We start from the raw sequence: 7,362 nt of genomic DNA on the forward strand, positions 1-7,362 counted from the left end.
GGGACGATTGTTCCATTGTTCTTACTGAATATATTTCTCTGCGTGTGTAATAAACCTTATGAATACCTCGTTGTGTTGGCATGTTCTCCACGCCTGTGAATCAGCGAATCCTCACCGACCAACCCAAGGTTTAGATGGAGACTTCTAGAGGCCTTATACGTAGATGGTCGCCAAAATCACAACAGTATTCTGCGCCAAAACAGCGCTGCGTTGTGAGCTTGTAGAGTGACTAACTGCCATGTTCCGGCATTGGACACTCACGGAGTACACCGTATAGGCATTACGACATGGGACACTGTTGTACCACGGAGTACACCGTAGGCATTACGGCATGGGACACTGGAAATTGTCTTGGTAAACACCCTGCAGTGGGCATGATCATAATCTGATCTACAGAGCTAGATTCATGCGAAATCTTTCCATTTATTAAAAAGAATAAGAAATAATCCGTAATAAGGACACTGCATGGATCCCAGGGATAAAGACCGCTATATTGCAGGGTAGAAAGAAACCCACTTAGTAATGGCTGTTGGAATTGTCTCGTTAATGCAACACATTGAAAGAGCAGTCGTGATATTTGATTCTACACGTCACGTGTTTCCAGCAGTAGAAGCTAGTGTGGGTCACACATATCGATGGCCGTTTGCATGCAGCCAATGGGACCCCATAAAAGGTGTTTAAGCCGGGGGGAGGCGATTTGGAGCCTCTCGCTAGTCTAACAAACAAAAAAAAGGAAGCTAAAGGGTTGATTAATGACCCAAGGTTTGCTCATCCAAAGAAAAGGCATACAGTACAAGTACAGTATTGAACTCATTAATTGACAGAGTTTAGAACTATATAGCCTATTGCAGCCCTTGCCAGCATTTTTTATGTTTTTTTATTTTAACTTTTTTCAAGGCTCGCAGAATGCACGCCAAATATCTTAAAAGAAAGATGAGAGTCTCTATTTTCATCGGCGGGGAAAGTGTGTCACCATTTAGCTGCAGACCACCTGGAACCTTAAGGACCTTGAGAACCACCGACTTGAAGTAATCTTTGGAGACCTGCACGGGAGAGCCAGCTTGAAACCGGGACCAACTTGGTCAAACCAGGGACGTCTGGTCACCGTACATTTAAAGGCCAATGTCCTGTGCTTTAGCGTAGCATCGATTAGCACAGTATTTGCGTGAAATGCCGCCTAATGTCCCGGTCAATGCACTTCTGTCTGCTAATGTCCAGGCTAATGTCATCGGGCGTTTGTTGGCCCGTGCTAATGTGCTAATTAGAGTGGAAGTGTTCTTAGCCCTGTGCAAAAATGTGGGCTAGGTGCCAGCCTACTGGGGCCACCCATACACTGCACGCACACACGCACGCACGCACACACGCACGCACGCACGATCCAAACAGAGGAGACTCAGGACTTCTGGTCTCTTTTGCACATCTATGCACCAAGTCTCTAGTCTCTGTGTGTGTACGACTATATGTCTGTAACCCACATAACTGAAGAACCGGTTCACCCCAACCACTTCAAATTCTACACACACGTTCCACACCCCCACAGGGAGTGCAGTGCCCGGTGTCGAGTCTGTCGGTCGGACCCACGGTTGTCCAGCACCGCCACAAAAAGCCTCTGCCCGGATCCTGGACCTGATCTCTCCATACAGGTATATAGAGCTGGCCTGTTCTGACCTCACAACACTCACTCACACATATTTGGGCATGCCTGACACAGAACTCCATATATAGGGATAAAGGGACACAGAGAGACATATATCCAGAAAACTCCATATATGGCCATAAAAGGGTCACAGACAGATGGGTGGAACGGGTACTCTGACACGGGTACAAAGGGTATTGCATAGCCGGGTGGGGCATGGATCTCCAACTTCCATCGTTCCCCGACTCTGTGCTCTACAGCTGGGCACCGGTCTATTATACTCAGAGTTACACAATTCAATTCAATTCAATTCAATTAAATTCAAAGGGCTTTATTGGCATGAGAAAACATACGTTTACATTGCCAAAGCAGAAAGAACAGTACAACAATACAGCAATACAATCAAAACAAAAACAAAAATGATGCACAGATTCTTCAATAGATCAACTTCTATGTACCAAGATCACTCGATGCAGGTATAGTGCAGGCATATACACAATGATTAGTCTTTACGGTGGTTGTGTTCCATTTGATATCCTTCTCCTATCACAGCAACTCACAAATCTTGCTGCTGTGTTTGCACATTGTTGTACTTCGCCCAGCAGATATGGGAGTTTTTTGTCATTGGTCATGTTTTCAAAATCTCCGTGTGTGGTTGTAATCTGTGGGAAGTATGTGTCTCTGATGTCTTGGTACAATGGACAGATGGTTAGGAAGTGTAGCTCGGTTTCCACTTCATTTAGTGTGCAGTGGGTGCATAGTCTGTCTTCTCTCGGGATACAGGTCTGCCTATGACGGCCTTTCTCGATCGCGAGACTGTGCTCACTGAGTCTGTACCTAGTTAAGATTTTTATTTGTTTTGGGTCGGTCACAGTGCTCAGGTATTCTGCCACTGTGTATTCTCTGTTTAGGGCCAGATAGCATTCTAGTTTACTCTGCTTTTGTGTTGCCACTTTCCAGTGTGTCAGATAGTTTTCCTTTTGCTGTTTTATAATTTAGGTTTAGTCCAATGGGTTTTCTATCTCGTGGCTCTGTTTGTGTTTGTGCCCGGAGTTCCAGGGCCAGCTGGCTGAGGGGGCATCTCTCTAGAGTTTCACTGTGTGTGAGTGCCTTGTTATGGAGTGCATCTAGGTAACTTTCTTTTAGGTGGTTGTAGAACTTAAGTGCTCTCTTTTTTATTTTGATTATGAGTGGGTATCGTCCTAATTCTGCCCTGCATGCATTATTTGGTGTTTTTCGCTGGGTACGGAGAATGGATTTGCAGAATTCTGTGTGTAGGGTCTCGGTTTGGTGTTTATCCCATTTTTCAAGGTCATGGTTTGCTAATGGTCCCCAGATCTCGCAACCATAGAGGGAAATTGGTTCTATCACAGAGTCCAGTATTTTAAGCCATGTTTTAATTGGGATGTCTATTTTGATGTTTCTTTTGATGGCATAGAATGCCCTTCTTGCCTTGTCTCTCAGGTCCTTTACAGCTTGGTTGTAGTTCCCTGTGCTGCTGATGTTTAGGCCAAGGTAGGTATAGTTTTTAGTTTGTTCTAGTGGGATTGTATTTAGGAAAAATTGGTGGTTTTGGCGGCTGGGCCTTTTTTGAAATATCATGATTTTAGTCTTGGTTAGGTTCACTGTCAGGGCCCATGTCTGGGAGAATTTGTGTAGGAGATCGAGTTGCTGCTGTAGTCCTTCCTTGGTTGGGGACAGCAGCAGCAGGTCATCTGCGTAAAGTAATCATTTGATTTCTGTGTTTGCCAAGAGGATGCCTGGAGCTGTAGATTGTTCTAGCGTTTTTGCTAATTCGTTGATATATATGTTGAAGAGTGTTGGACTCAGGCTGCATCCCTGTCTAACTCCACGGCTTTGGGGGAAAAAGTCTGTGTGCTTTTCGCCTATTTTGACTGCGCATTTGTTGTTAGTGTACATTGATTTTATGATGTACAATTTACAATTTACAATTTAGGCATTTAGCAGACGCTCTTAATCCAGAGCGACTTACATTTAAGCAAGAACAAAAGCATGGGAATACATCACATAAAAGCATTTATCATGAAACATGCGTAAGCTAAGAAAGTAACAGTGGAATATCTATATAATGAAACTATACATACATATAATGAAACTATACATACACTATACATATAATACTATATATACATATAAACTATACATATTTACTACTATGCTATACATATGTACTATGGCGTGCTATGACTAAATACAATACAATTATAGTGCTGTCTACATAACATGCTATAAGTCTGTATCAAATGCTATCTAGGCAACATAAATGCTATCTAAGGGGGTAGGGTAAGTGCTATGGGCCATGATGGAGTCTGAAAAGGTGGGTTTTCAGGCTACGGCGGAAGATTGGGAGTGATGCTGCAGTTCTGACTGCAATGGGAAGTGCATTCCACAGTTTTGGAGCCAGAAGGGAGAAGAGTTTGGGACGTGTGGAGCGTTGTCCCGGCGTTTTTAGTGAGGGTACTTCCAGCTTCCCTGCGTTGGCTGATCTGAGTGCGCGGGACATCTGTGCGGGGACATCTAAATGACATCATTTAGATGTCATAGGTTTTCCCCCCAATGCCACTTTCCAACAGTTTGTACATCAGACCCTCATGCCAAATTGAATCGAATGCTTTTTTGAAGTCGACAAAGCAGGAGAATAATTTGCTTTTGTTTTTGTTTATTTGGTTGTCAATTAGGGTGTTGAGAGTGTAAATGTGGTCTGTTGTGCGATATTTTGGTAGAAAGCCAATTTGTGATTTGCTCAGGACATTGCTTTCTGTCAGGAAATTTAGAATTCTGTGGTTGAGGATCATGCAGAGTATCTTTCCGAGGTTGCTGTTTACACAAATCCCGCGGTAGTTATTTGGGTCATATTTGTCTCCACTTTTGTGGAGTGGCGTTATCAGCCCTTGATTCCATGTGCTGGGGAAAATCCCAGAGCTGAACACGATATTTAGGAGTTTTAATATGGCCAGTTGGAATTTGAGGTCGGTGAATTTTATCATTTCATTTAGAATTCCGTCTGCCCCATAGGCCTTCTTTGTTTTAAGTGTTTTTATTTTGTCTTGCAGTTCTTTTAGGTTGATTTGGGAATCTAGTGGATTCTGGTAGTCTTTTATGGCTGACTCTAGGTTTTGTAGTTTATCTTTTATTTGTTTTTGTTCTTTGTTCTTCTCGATTGGGCCAAAGAGGCTAGAAAAATGGTTTACCCATATATCTCCATTTTGGATGGGTAGTTCGTCCTGTTTTAGCTTATTAAGTCTGTTCCAGTTTTCCCAGAAGCTGTTTGTCTGTATGGAATCCTCAATATCTTGCAGTTGGTTTCTAACGTGTTGGTCTCTTTTTTCTCTTACTGTGTTCTTGTATTGTTTCAGTGTTTCCCCATATTGGAGACGTGTGTTGTGGTTGTCTGGGTCTCTGTGTTTTTGGTTTGATAGTTTCCTTAATTTTTTCCTGAGATTCTTGCAGTCATTATCGTACCATGTGTCATTCTCGACATTTTTTCTGGCTTTCTTGTTTGATACTTTTAGGTTTGCTAGTGAGGCTGTAATTTCGAATATATAATTGAGGCCTTCTACTGCCCTGTTTACACTTTCACTGTTTTCTTCAAAGGTTTTTTCTAGGAACTGGTCCAGTTGTGATTGGACTTGTTTTTGTCTAATGGCATTTTGGAAGGCTTCTGCGCTGTGTTCCTTCCATTTGTAGCGTTTTCTTATATTGTGTAGTTTGTTTGGCGTTTGTTCTTTGTGTCTGTGTGTTGATCTGTTTAGATAGGCCGTGGTTCTGTTGTGGTCCGACAGGGGTGTTTGCGGGCTGACTGTGAAAGCTCTGAGAGATGCCAGGTTCATGTCAGTGATGAAGTAATCTACCGTGCTGTTTCCCAGGGATGAGCTGCATGTATATCTACTGAAGGAGTCCCCTCGGAGTCTACCGTTAACGATGTACAGACCCAGTGAGCGACAGAGTTGTAGTAGTTGTGACCCATGTTTGTTTGTTGTTTTGTCGTGGTTGAATCTCAAGGATACATTAACACCATGTTTTACTGTGTATGCTGTGAGTGTGTGTGTGTGTGTGTGTGTGTGTGTGTGTGTGTGTGTGTGTGTGTGTGTGTGTGTGTGTGTGTGTGTGTGTGTGTGTGTGTGTGTGTGTGTGTGTGTGAGGGTGTGTGTGTGTGTGTGTGTGTGTGTGTGTGTGTGTGTGTGAGGGTGTGTGTGTGTGTGTGTGTGTGTGTGTGTGTGCGCTGTGAGCTGTGCCATTATCATGACCCGTGTGCTATAATAATAATAATAATAATAAACTTTATTTGTATAGCACCTTTCATACATAAATGCAGCTCAAGGTGCTTCACAGGGCAGGACACAAAAATAAAATACAATAAAACACAAGTAGTTAAAATGATAGAACAATGGCAGAGAACAAAATTGAATATAAGAACAAAACAAAAACACCACATGCAGCAAATCAGTCAGGGCAGGGTAGGAACGTGCATAGTAAAACTCAACTAAAAGCAATGGTGAAGAGGTGAGTCTTGAGTTGAGATTAAAAAATGTCTACAGAGGGTGCGTGTCTGAGCTCGAATGGAAGTTTATTCCAGGCTGTTGGGCCGTAGAAGCAAAAAGCTGCCTCACCATATTTTTTTGTGCACATTCTTTTAGGCACTTCAAGTAGGCCAGCATTGGAGGACCTGAGGGGGCGGTTAGGGACATATCTAGGTAGGCAGTCACGGAGGTACAGAGGTGCGAGACCATTGAGAGCTTTATAGACAAGTAACAGAATTTTACTTTTCAATCCTAAAAACAACCGGAAGCCAGTGCAGTGATGCCAAAACTGGAGTAATATGTTCTCTCATCTCTTATAGAACGTATAGCACACGCTCCACTGAAGCGCATCCACTGCCATGATCCTCCTGGCTAATAACACATCTGTGTGTGTGTGTGTGTGTGTGTGTGTGTGTGTGTGTGTGTGTGTGTGTGCATGTGAGTGGGTGTCTTGTGTGTGTGGGTGCTGTAGGTGCATCGCTGGCTGAATGTGCATATGATGTGCATCGGTGCGCGCGCATGTGTGTGTGTGTGTGTGTGTGTGTGTGTGTGTGTGCACTAAATGTAAGGTTAGGTTGAGCGTAAAAATGGCTTGCGGTAATTTTAACCTCAACCTATTCATTAAGATAACTCCACAGCTGGCACCCACACACATGTTCATTCATATATATATATGTATATATATATATATATATATATATATATATATATATATTTTTTTTTTTTTTATATATATTTTTTATCCCACGATTTTGTAACCCATTTTTCACCCCTGTGTCAATCATCTAATGTGATCCTGGGCTCTACACACTGCATGTTTTTGTGAGGGTATCTACCCTAGGGGACACGGGGAGAACATGCAAACTCCACACAGAAAGGCCCTTTCGCCAACCCCGCCTTCGGGTATGGGCACTGATGACGCGGAGGAGGAAACACGCCGCCAGCACCCACAGCGCCCCGAGCGGGAATCGAAACCAGGACCTTCTAGCTGTGAGGCGACAGCACTACCAACTGTGCCACCGTGCCCCATATATATATATACAGTATATATACAATAAACTTCACAGCACATGAGCATACCATTATTGTGTCATTTATGTCGTAGAAGACTGAGTGTACGGGATCAGCCGGGGCGCCTGATGGAGGGGAAAGGAACTGGTTGGAATAACGTGTTCCTTCCACGCA

This window comes from Protomyctophum parallelum (genome assembly GCF_964188405.1).
Source record: "Protomyctophum parallelum genome assembly, chromosome: 15".
Taxonomy (NCBI): Eukaryota; Metazoa; Chordata; class Actinopteri; order Myctophiformes; family Myctophidae; genus Protomyctophum; species Protomyctophum parallelum.